Source organism: Paramisgurnus dabryanus, chromosome 8, assembly GCF_030506205.2.
Source record: "Paramisgurnus dabryanus chromosome 8, PD_genome_1.1, whole genome shotgun sequence".
Classification (NCBI taxonomy): Eukaryota; Metazoa; Chordata; class Actinopteri; order Cypriniformes; family Cobitidae; genus Paramisgurnus; species Paramisgurnus dabryanus.
This window is the reverse complement of record NC_133344.1, coordinates 41,226,188-41,241,767: the sequence shown is the minus strand read 5'-3', so window position 1 is coordinate 41,241,767 and position 15,580 is coordinate 41,226,188. Positions and strand designations below refer to the sequence as shown.

General features: G+C 36.5%; 1 long non-coding RNA gene across 1 annotated transcript; it reads left to right on the top strand.

Moving 5' to 3' along the window:
* Positions 1 to 14,335: 14,335 nt before the first annotated feature.
* Positions 14,336 to 15,479, top strand: LOC135771549 (uncharacterized). The gene is made up of 3 exons (XR_010542964.2): positions 14,336 to 14,451; positions 14,540 to 14,643; positions 14,754 to 15,479. It is a non-coding gene; the product is annotated as an uncharacterized lncRNA (long non-coding RNA).
* The last annotated feature ends 101 nt before the right edge of the window (positions 15,480 to 15,580 follow it).

The following is a 15,580-nucleotide window of genomic DNA, read 5'->3' as shown; positions in this document are numbered from 1 at the left end:
ACGTCATGTTCGAATGCATATTCGAATATCGAATAAAAAGTGACAGCCCTACTACCCACAAATGCAAATGCAAAATCAAAGCATTGGGTTCAAAAAATACATTTAAAACGAAAATAAAAACACTGGATATAGAGGTCACATTTTATCTTTTAAGGAAATATACATTTCTTTATTCTTTTGTCATTTACCACGTGCTGTTCTTAGACTAAAATAACAATTCAATAGGCTATAAAAAACATTTTCGTTCATAAGAAACTACAAAATATAAATTGAACAAATGTATAGAAATAATAAATAAAATATAAACTGCTGTAATAATGTGATTTTTTTTATGCGTCATGTTTTAAACTGTGTTGTTACTGGAAGAGCGCATCCAACAGTAAGTTATACTTTCTGGTTAACAGTTAGCACTTTCAAGTTTACATGTAATTTTTTTTTATTTACACAAAATGCAATTATATTTAATTTAATAATATTTAATTAAAATTGCATTTTGTAGGTATGTGATATATTTCATACGGAATGTGTCATACAGAGAGTGCTTCATTTTACAAGTTTCCGTTTAGTCTTCAGCTTCACCTAACGTTTATATTTATTTAAAATGTTTTGTTTTCAAAAACATTAACGGTGAGTTTTAAGTCTTACAGTGTTAATAAGATGTGCGTCCGTTTACTGTGTTTATTAAACATTTAGTTTCACTTTATGCAGCTATTCTTCCTGTTAGAGGTTTTTGCTGAAACATTTATTAATAATCAAAATAATAATAATTTCATTGTCACAGTTTCTTTAACATTAATTTTGTTAATTTGTTTTTAATAAAAAAATGTTTTTAATAGAAAAAGTTTTTAATAAAAATATTAACATTTTCACCATGATGGGTATGCCCCGCCCCCTTGAAAGCCCCGCCCCCGATTAAGAGTAAGTGGTTCGTCAGACCAAATAACCAAAACACAAAATGGCAGACAATACGCCTATTTAATCCTGGTCGTAGATTTGCGGTAACAAAGGATACATCAATTTACTTGTAGTCAATAATTCAGAGTAAGGCAGAATGAATGCAAACGTAACAATTTATTAACCAGGTAGGTAAAACATAATTCAGAAGTCAATTTACATTCCAATTCAAATACGAAACAATCAAAAAACCATTGCATACCTGGTAAGGAGATGAAGATCTGGTTACAGATTCCACAAAATAAAATTAAAATACATGATGCTGTGCCAGGACAGCATCATGGGGGTGCATTTCTCGATATTGAAAGTCCCGCCTGAATCTTTTGACATTTTCCTTAAATATCCAGAGAACAAAGCATTGTGATATGATATACTGATTGGTTCTTGTAAGCCCAGGGGTGTTACCTATACATACAGTGGGTGATTGGTCAACATGTCTAAGGTGGGAGTTGTCTCCCAACATTAGGTTAAATTTACTTATTTATTGTCACAGATTAATATTGAATCCTGTTGTCATATTAATAAACCCAAATGAACCACTTGCATTAAAACACTTCATATAACACCAAACAAAACCAGTTTCAGATTCTTTGTGCATGTAGAATGTATACAGTTTCCTTTTAGAACATGAGGGGAGGGAGACAAGAAAGTGTGGTAGGGTGTGTGACTCTTCTGTCTCACCCCATGGGGTAACTGTCTTGGGGGTAGATGTGAATTCTTTGAGAAAGGTTTCAGATGATAATTCAACAGGAATTAGGAAGCGGTTCCCTGTGGATTCAGCCATTTGCTGCTGGCTTTAAAAATACCTTTTGTCAGGGTTTACAGGGCTTACAATAGCAATAACGTATATACACTGCAAAAATGACTTTTTTTGACAATTTAAGTACATTTGTGCTTAAAACAAGCAAATAAGTATAAATATTTATACTGTCAAACCAAAATGTGTTCAGACACATGTTCAACATTTCAGACATTTTCTCAGTTTATTTGCATAAACAATTCATCTCGAATTAAAGAAAAAAACTTGACTACATAATGTGGTCGTAAATTGTTATCAATTTCACTGGTAAACCCCAGTATTATCAATTTGTTGGGTCTTATATGTAACACTTTATTTTGCTTTACTATATACATATACATGTCCTTGTTTCTCTCACTTTTAAGATGACGCCCCAGTGACAGCCAGGGTTAGTTTTTTTTAACATTTTTTTCTCTGACAGTGGTTGTTGTCATTAGCTGTAACAGTAAATTTAACATGAAATTATAATCAAACCTAAACCAAAGCTTCAAATTTGATTGGTTGATAGAAATGTAACGGGACATCTTAGCTTACCTGAGTACATTGTGTTAAGCGGCAAGCTACACTGATGCTAAAACAAAGTGAAAGGACAGGAGATGCACTGAATTTGCTTAGCGTTGGAAAAGGCCATTTGAAATTAAGGCCAGATTTCTGACTGATGAAGTTATTTCACTAAAAAGCTGATCTGCTTTTTTCAAGTCCTTGTTCAGCAAAGAAATGTTTTTCAGTATGGTGTATTACTAAAATATGACCACATAAGCATTATTGCTTTAGCAAAAAAACTATGTCATAGTCACACAGATGTAGATCAAGTGAAACACGCTCATTTTAAATAATGATCACCATTTAAAAAAAAATAATTTGTTATTTATGAAATGTAAGTATAGTTAAAACAACTTTGACTTTTTAATGCTTTTAATAGCACTGATACACTGGCATAATGATTAATATACAGTAGTCACAAATAAACATGGTGTTCCAGAGTGTTTCCTTTCAAAATCTTGGTCACCTGAAGTAAAAAACACTGTAAAAAAAATAATTTTCCAAAGAAATGTGTTAAATTTGAATGTGGTTTAGTAACAATTGAATGGTTGAAATTGAGGCCAGTTAAATGAGGTTCAGTGCACTGTGCCACATACAGCACAGAGACACAGAGGAATTAAAAAGACTCTGGTGATGCTTCGATGCCTGTGACATGCTGTTAGAGCGGAGCTGCTATTACTATTTTGAGCTGATCTGTTGCTAGTTTGATAGGAAAGCCGAATGGGAGGGGACAAGCAGGAATTGAGGGCAAAAGTGAAAGAAAGCTGTGTTTTTAAAATGGGATTTACAGGTGATATAACTGATGGGGTAGAGGTGGTGGGTTGCAATGTTGCAAGCATCACAGTTGTCTCATTCAACTGTGGTTGGTTGTTTTGTGGTGTTGGACAATTTCTTTACAAGGTTGTAATGCATTGATATGCAAAAAATAAACTTAAATTAATTTAAGCATGATCCAAATATGTCTATGTTTGTATTTCCATACACAAGCACAGACATTCCTAGAGGAGCATTAGCTACGGTACAGTGGAGGAGCTTTGATCAATCTCCACTCCTCAAGACTAAGACTCCTTTGTGTCTGAGTACAATGTTGTTGTAGTGAAATATCGACATTGTAAGCTATTAATTCTGTTATGTTTCATGATGAATGAAACATGCTGTCTTTATTGCCAATTATAACCTCATTTGCATTATGGTTTGTTCGGGAAATTAAAACAAAAATATATAAATAAATAAATAAACTAGCCTAAAGCACTTTAGGAACATGTTCACTGAGAGACAGTGCACTTACACTGTATGAGAGAAACAAGCATTTGATTTGTGTGTGGAATACAATCTAAATGAAAGACGACTGTATAAAATAGAAATTAAAGAGCACCTATTTCATTGCTAAAAACAATGTTATTTTGTGTATTTGTTGTAATACAATGTGTTTGCGTGGGTTATGTTAAAAAAGAAACAGATTATTTTCCACATACCATACATCTTTGTAGCTCCAGATTTCACTCTCTTCCTAAAACGCACAAATTTGAAAAGCTCTGTGTCCCTGATTGGCCAGCTAATCTGTACGTTGTGATTGGTCTGAATACCTCTGACGTTAGCCGGAAATGTGATGCTCCTTACCATGTTTGAAAGATTTGCGCACAATGCATTGCTAACAGGAGTTAACTTACAGTCTGTGGGCCCTATCTTGCACCCAGCGCAATTGACTTTGTCAGTGACGCATGTATCATTCGTATTTTGCACCGGCGCACAGCAGGTTTTTCCCTCCACAGATGCACGTCGGCAAACTAGGGAATGAACTTGCGCTCCTTTGGCGGTTCAGCGCAAAAAAGGAGGCGTGTTCTGGCGCAAACCATCCCTGATGCTATTTTGCAGTTTCAAAAAACAATTGCGCCTCTGACCAGAAAAAAAAAGTTTAAAGTCAGTGGCGTGTTGTTCATTATGCTATTTTAAGGGCGCATGCTTGACCATAATGTATAGCGTGCACAACGCGCACACACTTTGCTTATCTAATCTACACAGATGCAACAGTTATTTTTGCAAATCATAAACTGTTACACTTAAAAATATTAATACACGAGATAAAGGGAATCATAGTGGTGAGCATTGTGGTGATAGTTTTTATTTATTGTGTGGCTGCGTTAAAAAATTCTTATGCAAATAACGATTAAAATATTTTCATAAGAAACCTTAATGTATATGAACTTGATTTGTAAGAGTACTTTGGGGTTGGACCTTGCTTGCGTTTCTTGGGTCCGATTTCAAAGCCCCCAAACCCTTTCAGCGGTGCTGTGTAGATGCAGATCCACCTCCCGTTACACGCGTGCCCGATTTATGCTGGCAAGCTTGGGATTCCCCCGTCTCCTGACATCATTGTAGCGCTTGGCGCAACAATGGGGATGCCAGCTGATGAGACAATTGTGGCTATTTCCTCTCACGCCTGTTTAACCTACGCTGATTTGGGCGGGTTTTTCCTATCCCCATACAAAACAACTTCTCTGTCTTTGACTGCTCTTACAAGAACGTGGGTCTCCTCGGCTGTGAACCGCTCCTGGCGTGCGCCTGGTAAATCCGTCATAATAATAGCAACCGGCCATGGAACTTGCGCCCTTGCGTTTAAAGGGAATGTTGGATAGCGTTCTGATTGGTTTATTTGACGTTACGCCCAAACCACACCTATGAATAATGAACCTACTTCAGACCAACCCCTTATTGATTTGCGCCCGGCGCAAGAGTTATTTCTCCCGCCGGGAAAATAGCAACAGCGCCCAAGATCCGCCCACAAAGTAACTTGCGCTTCGCACTTGCGTTTTAGATTGTTAAAATAGGGCCATGTGAGTCCAAAGGGAAAGGAATGATGATAATGTCGGTCTTGTCTACATCACCAATTCCAGAAAGTAAATTGTTGCCTACAATCCGTTTCTTTGTTGTAATCCAAGAAAAGAGATTTACATTGGAGACGATAACTCGCCTCATCATTTACTTTGGGGTATCTACCTTTTGCATATTGTTAACATGTAATAATACACACTAACACACTAAAGAAAATTTTAAAACGTGAATCATAATAGGTGATCTTTAAAGATTTGAATTAGTTTGTGTGGAGACAACTAAGGGGGCGTGCACACCAAATTGTTTAAACGTGACTGAAAACGCCATGCGGACAACGACTGTAGGCGCTTGCCAGCTTTTTTTCAGCTGAGCGCTTTGGTTGATTTTTCTGCATTGTTTATCAGTCATTGAGAGGTTGGTTGTGATGTTTGTCCCACCCTTCCTCCACTGGTATTGGGTGGTCAAGTGACACTGACAAGCTGAGTTGAATTTTTTTAAATTCTCTGCGCTTAGCGATAACCGCATAATATTTTTGGTGAATGTAAACTCACACCATATCTGTCTCAGCAAGCAGTAGTTGTGATTTTATCATCTAGTGCCAGCGCTTAACTGAACAAAACCGCCAGCTGCTAGCATTTTTTAAAAGGGCAGCACTTCCATTGGAAACAATTATAAACATACGCCGGCCGCAGGAGTAAACATTTTGGTGTGCACGGCAAGTTATAATGGCTCTTTTTCACAGCACCCTTGACTCTTGTGATCAATTTTTTAGATATGACTGTAGGAATGCATTATTTGCTGTAAGTCTTGATTATTCTATAAGTGCAACTCTCTGATACTGAGAATTTAAACAATAGTACCTTGTTGTATATGAACAAATCTAGGAAGATTTGGGAAATCTTTATGGGATCTATATCTTTTTTAACATTTCTCCAAAGAATCCCTCCAATTTATTGCCATTAAGTCAGCACATAAAATGCTAAATATGCAGATGTTTTCTGGTCCTATAGCAGTAAGTGACCATAGTAATGAATTTTTATGCTTTTTCCATTTGTAGAAAAAGAGAGCAATAAAAGTAATGTTACACACAATGTACTCAGAACATAATGTTTTCCGGCACATCCTCACTTTTTTCCATTTATTTTTATTTGTAAGATACTGAATGTGTAAAGTAATTTTTATTTAGGTTTTGTTTTTCTTACTTCTGGCAGTTTTATGCCAAAAGAGTTAATGTTTTGCAAAATAATAGGGCTTCCTTTGTTAGTCACATTAAAACTTTATTAAAAACATTCATTAATGTATTTTATCTCCATGTGTGTAAAATACACAAGTCAACATTAAAAGAGGATCAAAAAAGTTAATTAAAGTTGTCCTTAGACAAGAACGGGTATTGTTCAAAAGTTTTATGAAAGGTTTTGATTCACTTCATATGATGACAAGTGTATGTAAATTATGACATGATTATACAAAATGCCATTTAAATCAATTCATAATGTAGGATGTGGTCAACATGAAATCTGTTGGTTCAGAAAAATTATGGTGTCAAAACATTTCCTCCTGAAGTCCAGAGGGTGCCCATACTTGAAAAATGTCTATTCTTTTTAGTCTTTGAATTGTGCAGAAAGACTTGAATCTGTAGTCTGTGTAGGCGTCTGTCCCACACAATTTTTGGCTTTCTTGGCATTAATTCATGTCTTCAGGTGAACTGAGAACCACTGTAGAACCCTTTCCTGTCGTGGAGTGATGTTATTCGAGATGTCAGCACAAAATCAGCCAACCATGGGATTGGGGGTTCTGGTCGGGCTGGATTCTGTAATTGGACTGGTGCATACATTGGCCCATCACTGACGGTCAGGGTCGAAAAGCCTGTCAATCAAAGTGTGTTAGTATTCAAGCACAGTGCTCAGGGGTGGAAAGAAGAAAAGGGGGGCTGGACTTCGAACAGAATGGGAAAATGGTGCTAAATGGTACTCTCACAGCATGCATGGTGAAATTAAGGTCTAAATAATGCTGAATGGGACAAATTCTGATGAGAAATAACAATGGTGTAGCACACGACTGCTTTAGCTTTTTCTGGTAGCATATAAACAACGGCTGTGAGGAATTGTTTTATTGGTTGAATCTGTTAAATGAATATGCTATTCACAAGTCACTTTCTGGTTTCTTGTTTGTCAATGAGGATCTCCTTGTTTGACACTCTGAACAGATGTTTTTGGTGAATGTGAAATTCCCACCATGTCTATTTATTAAGTAGGAGAGGGATTCACGACAGTGGTTCAGGCTCAATGAATGCCAAAATGTAAAGTGTGAACTTTTTACATGGTGCCTTACTCAGTTTTTTGCCTGTATCTTCCAATTTGCAACATGTTCTTTTGTCTTCAGTGGGAAGATTTTTAGCTCAACCATGGTACATGATAATTCATAAAAACGCCTCAGGTGACAGTATTTTGAGAGACTAAATTAATCCTTGCGGCTCCGGATGGTATATTGACAGTCTGGTCTCACTGTTAGATAGTAATAGTTATAATACAAAATTTTTAAAACACAAAACTTATTTTTGTACGTTGAAATAGATTCTGAAGTGTACAATGTAGACGTATTTGCAACATTTAACTGTAGCTTTAAGTTTTTACAGCTACAATACGTAAAACATTTACAAATCTTTCATACCATAAAGTTTGCTGTATAATTTCCCTTTAACCACTTTATTGATAATGTTACCACCCTAACCTCACCCCAAACCTTACCCTAAACCAACATTTCTCAATGTGTGGGGTGGGCCCCACTGGTGGGTAATAGGAACATTACAAGCGGTGCGTGGCAAACGGGAGAAAATTTGTGTTTTGGTGCAATTATTGTTGCATAGGAGAAGACTGCATGAAAACTGTCTTAAATAAGAAATACGACTGAAAACATTCATTTATATGAGTAAAAAACCCTGATGCACGGGATTTAAATATTTATGAATATGTATACAAATCTGTACATGTGTAAATCTGTTAATATGTAAATAATTAAAGTATTTATCCTGTCAACATGTCGATATTATATGTTTCAGTGTGTATGAAAACGTAAGTAAATATACCTGTGGTACAACCAAACGTTTCGTAAAAATACACGCGTATCTCGCGAGATCACATTGATATTGATGTCTCATGAAGTGAAATTACCATTCTGTGCACTGAGCATTACATAAGAGTAGGAAAACCAATATTTTGGAAGTATTGTGATAAATGATGAAGATATTTTGATAAAATATGGTAAGCACACAACTGACGGTACCCATTGAATTCCAATTACTATGGAAGTCAATGGTTACAATCAGTCGTGTCTTTACCATCATTTCTCAAAATATCTTCTTTTGTGAAATAAATTCATACAGGTGTAGAATAACATGAGGATGAGTTAATGATGACAGAATTTTCATTTTAAAGTGAACTATCCCTTTAACACTTGATTATTCAGTATACTGTGTAGATACTTTATTAAATTGCCAATACAGCAATGAGCAGTAGATTCTGACTGACTGGTTTTGAAATGAGTTGCTGTCATTGTTTGGAAAGCGTGACACATAGTGACTCAGAGTACCAGTCTCTCTCCTTTAGACAGCAGTTTTTCATTTCCCATCTGTTAAAAAGAGAACGGAGGGCCAGACAGACTTTACTCAGGCTTTAGTGTCAATCCATCTTCCCATGCATCCTTTTTATATTATTCAGGCAGAATGGATTTTCTTTCAACTCCTGACCCCAGTAAAGACTCTGATAATGCTCACTTTAAAGCCTCAAATTCTGCCACCCACTGCACGTTTAATCATTTTCAGCAAACTTACTTTTTATTACCTTTAAAGTCAACCCGAAACAGAATTCACAGCCTATTTCACTTCTTTTTGTGACATTTGTGAATCAGAATGTTTAATGATTTTTTTCCCTCTAAATTGTGAACTGTGATTATTCAATACCAGAATTAGCTCAGTTAATTTTGAGGCCATAAAAGTGTAGTTTAAGAAGTCGCCAGAACTATGCTTTTTCAGAAAATACACATATTACAGTTTATCTTGCCTGGTAACACAGGCTTGAATCATTTTAATTATACCCAGTCATGGACATATCCAAATGTATCTCTAAAAATAGATTTTTAGAATGACAATGTTCAGTCTCCCTAATATCTGCTAGTAATAGCATTTATAGGTGTGATGCATATTAAAAAACACTTAGCCGATGCACGACTTCACATTCCCTGGGGTGTATTAGTACATGTTTACAATAAGCAAAAGGTGCAAATCCCAAAGTAAACGATAAGGCGTGATATCGTCTCCAACATGAATCTCTTTTCTTGGACTACAACAAACATGGTTTGGTTTAGTTGGGGTTGGGTCAGCTTACTTTTGGTGGATTTTTCACTGGGTGCAGTACCCAATCCTTTTTTTAGTAGCACCTCTGCTGGGGTTCCAAGCGATCCGAGCTGATACCAAACGTGACGCAAAAACACTGTATATCACTGATTGGTCTGAGAGAATCGTCACTAGCAGTGTCATTGCTATATCGTAAAGATGTCTTGAGCAAACATGTTGTCATCTGTGCTCTGCTATAAGTTCACAAACTCCCTTTTAGCGATAAAAACATCCACATGTTGAGAACCAGGAACACTATTTTTTTCCAAACTTGAATTTTGTAGCGGCACATTCGCAACACATGTGGGCATTATGTGTATATGCAACTTAAATGAGGCTAAGTGGAGCGCGTCGACTGACAACACCACCAGTGTTTGTACAGGAACTGTCATGTGAGACCGAGGTAGTGATAAACACGATTTGCTTAATTTTTGCCAATTTTGATTTTGTGGCGGACTGAGAAATAAATGAATGTATGGGGATGTTTAGCATTCCAACAACGCTCTCACTTGTATCATACAGCAGTAGGCAGTGCTAATATAATGACACGCCTATAATCCCTCCCACTACAAAGTGATACTAAACTCGATGGAAAAGCTAACCAAGCCAAAGTGAGGTGAGCTGACCCAACCTGACCCAAACCAAACCGTGGGGTACTATGCAATGGAAAAGCGCCATTAGATGCTGTACATCTGGCACTTCAACACGTGTTGCCATAGTTTTTACAACTGAAAACTGAGGATAGCACAAATATAAAGTCACTACAAGGGGGACAATTAAAGTGGAGATAAGGGATGAGCCATTATTTAAAACAGGAATTTCTCTGGATTTACAAATCATTGGGAACTTTTGGGATAATGTAATTACACAACTGCATTTTATATATCACACAGTGCAAGTTGTAAAATGGTGAAAATTTATTACATAGTGTGGCTTTTAATGATTTTTATAAATAAATTGCACACAACAAGACCAGGAATGTGAGATTAAAATCGAATATGAGATAATTGTGAGACAAGTCGATTTTTATTTCAAGATAATTTGGATATATATGTTGTGGCTTATGTAATAAGTATGTAATGTAATATGCACCGCACATTTTCAAGCGCTATGTGTAACATATATATTGACATTGATGCATAGAAATTAGGGCTGAATTTATATATGCAGGGTGAACCTATTTTCAAAGTGGAATGTGCATCCAAATAGTCCCTCATTCATCAGTTGATTTGTACACCAGAAGAAAAATCGAGCCATGCACGAACTGAAGCTGATACTCATGTCGTGACTGATGCATTATTCGCATGAGTTTAATAAAGCTAAGTGGCAATCCTTTGAACATGGCTCTCTGGTGACATTGTTATGAAGGTCTTTGCCCCTGGTGGGGATTGATGGAGTGGATTCCGGTAAAGAGATACGTAATCCAAACAAGGTTTTAACAGAGGACACGGGAGACCTGCAATTCAGTAGTGACCTTTTACCATGAAACAAAATGTGTTCAGTCCTAATGGGCTTTATGGCAAATCCCACATACAGTACTGAACAAATAGTACCATGAATTTGCCCTGTTTTTTGCCATGTACCATGGTAATACTACAGTAAGTTTTATCACCAACCCCTTTTCAATCTTTCTACACTTTTCAGTTCTTAAAGTTATAATGCAGAACTAGTTTTGATGCCTTTTCTAGTTCTGTTGAGTCTTGAATTTAATCTGTTTAATTGTCATGCCTGGTTCAGATTGTATGAGCTTTTCTCAGATAATGGCCAACAAACCACCACCATTCTTATTTGTGCCCTCAGCCTAACCTCTTCTTGTCATTAAAGGATAAAGCTAATGCCAGCAATAGAAGTGGAAATGTCGAGTCAACGTGGAGGAGAGATTAAGATGTAACACCTTCACCTCATACAGTACTACACATCTGCCTTCATTTCAAGGCAATGTTCTTTTGATTGAGGTATGGATAGCATACATACAGATGAGAGACAAATGTTAAGACAAATGAAATGGCATCACTGATGTGGTAAGGGATGGGGGAGAGCTAATGCGATTTTTCCATTTATTGCCCTGTACAGAGAGCTGCACCATGGGAAATCATAACACCTGCGTCTGCAGTGCTTACGGTGAGCTCCATCATTTGAATGAATTTATTGTTTCATAGTTTTTTTTGTAACTTTGATGAAAAATCTAAAGGTTGCTCTTGTAACAGCTAATAATCCCTTTTTCAAGATGATGTATATGAGAAATATGCCATGGATCCTGTGGCTTGATATATTTTTGAAAAGTTTTCCTACTTCTAGGTCATTAATTTGGTTTATTAATACATTATTGCATTCCTGTGTTCAGAATTGCGTTAGCAGTGCAAACGTTTGTGGGTTTGATTCCCAAGGTGATATAAAATGTGGCTTGACTGCACTGAGTTGCTTAGGCCATAACTGTTTTCCAGAAGATAAATCGTTCAAATCCTTAAATGGTACCTCGACTGTGAAGACTTGTATGCTTGAATACTTTATATTTGCCTTCTGCTACTAAACCATCTTTAGAAACATTATATATTTTATTACTTCAAAAAAATTCCAACATGTAATACTCATTTTAACCTATGGGGGCCACAGGACAAACAAGTTGTCTTCTAAGACAAACATATTGACAAAATGTGCTCTGTAGAGCAGTTAGTCCGTTTAGGGCTACTTTAGAAACATGGCGGCACAAAATGGCGACTTCCATGTAAGGTACCCTCTGTGTATCTAGATAAAACGTCTCAACAGTTTATTATGTAAGGTCTTTATACACCACTGATAATATAGTTATGTATATAATAGTTATGTGTATATAGCATTTCTGTCATTAGATCCTTCTAAAAGTTAAACACTGCATCTTTAATGACATACAGCTGTTAAGACCACATATCACCACCTAAAAATGGTTTATTAATTTATAAGTTTATTAAAACTATGACATTCGTACTGTTTTTAATTTCACATTTATAAAGCCAATCCCAGTGTTAATCTATTAAGCCATACATGTGTTTATAGTCAGGGTACCCTTTAATAAAGTGGTTACATTTAACTAACCTGGAGCAAGATATTGTTATGTGAAGATATGACATAAAATAGTTTGAGAAAAATAGATAAGAAATAAATAGTGTATCCCAGAGGCGATTCTAGGGTTAGAGCTTTAGGGGTGCTGAGCACCCAATGAGCTCCGCTGCCACCACCCACTCTTTTTTCCTACAGAAACCAATAATATGTTTATTGTAAAATAACTATCATTTTAACATTGGTTCAACTAACTTTCAGGCATGAAAACGGGTCAGGGGTGAAAAAGATGAGAAGAAAATTACCCCTCTAGGGTCTGGGAGCATGCTCCCCCTAAGAACATTTTTTAAAATTACATATTTTAAAGCATCAATCTGATGAGTTTTGAGATGCATTTTTTTGCCAACCTTTTCATTTCGAATTAGTGGCGAGCTAGCACTTTTTTGCCATTAAAGAGCACCTATTATGGGATACACGTTTTTAAACATCCTTTTGTGTGTAAGTGTGCATTAGTACATGCTAACGATATTCAAGAAGTACATACCTCAAAGAAAACGATGACGCGAGTTATCGTCTCTAACGTTCGAGGACTACAAAAAACACTCGGATTGTAGGCAACAGTTTACTTCCTGGGATTAGTGACGTAGATAAGACCAACATTATCATAGTTCAGCCCTCTCTGCTTTGCTTGGGTACGCCCTCAAAGACGAGGGTGGGGAGCGCCGAGTCAGAAGAGAGCTAAAATGGCGGAGGTTGGGAGTCCCTGCTATGACTCTGTTTGCAAACTCTTGTTTCATCGTTTAAGCGATTAAATCTCTCGAGTAGACGCTGTCTCTTTAGATGCAAGGGCAAAATAGCACTTTATGGACTTCCACAGAGGACATCATGTTTAATACGGTTCCGGGAAAATCCAGTCAGAAGTTGTTCACGGAGTTTTCACAATAACTGCTTCTCATGAACCGAAGCTGGATTTGCGCGACGTCTCCTCTTGAAAGTTGGATTACTGTGCACTTCTGGATCACAGGCTGTAAGTATTCACGTTTATTATTTGCCTTTTACTGTACGTTACGTAACCGGTAACCGGAGACTACGGAGACCGTAGAGCTAAGCTTGCAAGCTAATTGTTTTGTGTTGTAATAACGTTACTGTATTTCATAAACAACGTACCATATTTACACACGTGTATGTTGAATTATGCAGACTATCGTTTTTTTTATCGATGTTGGTTTAGACATGTTTACAAACTTGCTAAGTTGCTAAGCTAAATACAAATACAAATGCCAGCTAAACTGTTACCAGTAAAATTTGTTCTCATGATCAAACTCAAGAAACTCTAAGTACAGATGATTTGTTTAAAGTTATATGTATTTTACTGTTGTATTTACTTGAAGCTTTCTTAGATTTTGAAACGAAGTAAACACGTAATGTGTGTTGCTAATGTTGGACCATGTAATATGTAATACATTTACGTTTTAATGAATAGTCTAACGAGTTATAGTCGTTGTACTCTATTGTTATAATATGTCTTTTTGACTGAATACATGTTTGTTTTATTTGTCTATATCCTAGATTCGCAGCTGGACACATCCTTCTAACTAACACTGTATGCAAACATGCAACATCATTACACACAGTACAAGGAGTCAGACTGGCATATGAGGAGCAAAGGTGTGTAACACATATGTATTTAGCTAGTGAAACCACTACCAGTCTTAGATGTATAACTGATGATGATAAAGTTTTTTTTCTCTGCATAATAATAGGAACCCAGACAGTAGCATCGTTTCACAATGTTTCAATCACCATCATCAGTGGATGCCTTTGCCGTCCGTAGCCTGAGATTTCAGATTTGCAGCAAAAAAAATTTGATTTTCTCATTTATTGGAATGCTGTGCAGGTATTTAAGTATTTTAGTAACTGTGTTAAATAAAGTAGTATTTACTTTTAGGCCTACAATAAATTAATTGCTTGTTTATATTTAACAGGTATTTGTACCTTGCAGCCATCCATTACAATGTCACCAAGCCGTAACAAAAGCAGGAGAGGGAAAGTACAAGGCAATGTTCCCAAAACACACAAGTGACATACCGTAAGCAGTAATGTTTTATTTCAAATACATTCATAATTAAAAACGTAATGTATGAAGCAGGGAAATAAATGATCAAAACAAAAGATTTATTGACTGCAATATTTCTACAGTTATGTGGATGATGTGATCAGGCTTGTGTTTGATGAGGTATTTGAAGATAAGCTGAAGGAAACCCCGATTCCAAGGACCTGGCATCACAGTTTGAGAGACCTTCAAAGGAGGACGTGATTGCATGCCATCTTCAGTGCAGGGGTCGTCGAAAGCCAAAATTGTGACCGACCTGATCAGGAAGCTCCAAGCGTATCTGGAGAACAACACACGACAGGATGATAACCTTATAGTGTCGTCTTAACCCTCAGAAACCTAATCAATCGTCGACGATTGAAAACGGCACCTCTGATTCATATTCAAATAACTTAATAACCGTAAAACGTAGCTTCTTACCGTTTTTTTCTGCTAATAGCTGAGGAGTTAGCCATCACGGGGATGTCACTTGGTGTCTTTCTAGCTTTTACAGAAAGTTTTTTATCCAGCCTGAAACTTGTCCCTCTTTTCGGAGTTGTTCAGCAATGCATCCAAACTCTTACATCCTAGATGTATCCACTTGATGTCCATAATTTATCGATTTTTCTATCGGGTTTACCGCTAGCTAAATGCTACAATGTCCACTGATGCTTTTTGTTTGTGTGCGTCATGACGCATGTGTGCGTCATCACGCATGTGGCTTGAGGCTTTGCATCAATAAATGTAATGAAAGCGCCTGGACTTTTTTTGTAAAAATGTAAATAATTTTTGATCTGTATAATTTATAATGTTCATTTCTGTGCTCAAGGACTCCAAAGACATGAGACAACTGTTTTACAGTGGAAAAATGCTTAGCTTTTATTATTTTGTGTGTGATTACAATAAATATATAATTGATTCAATTTCTGTTTTA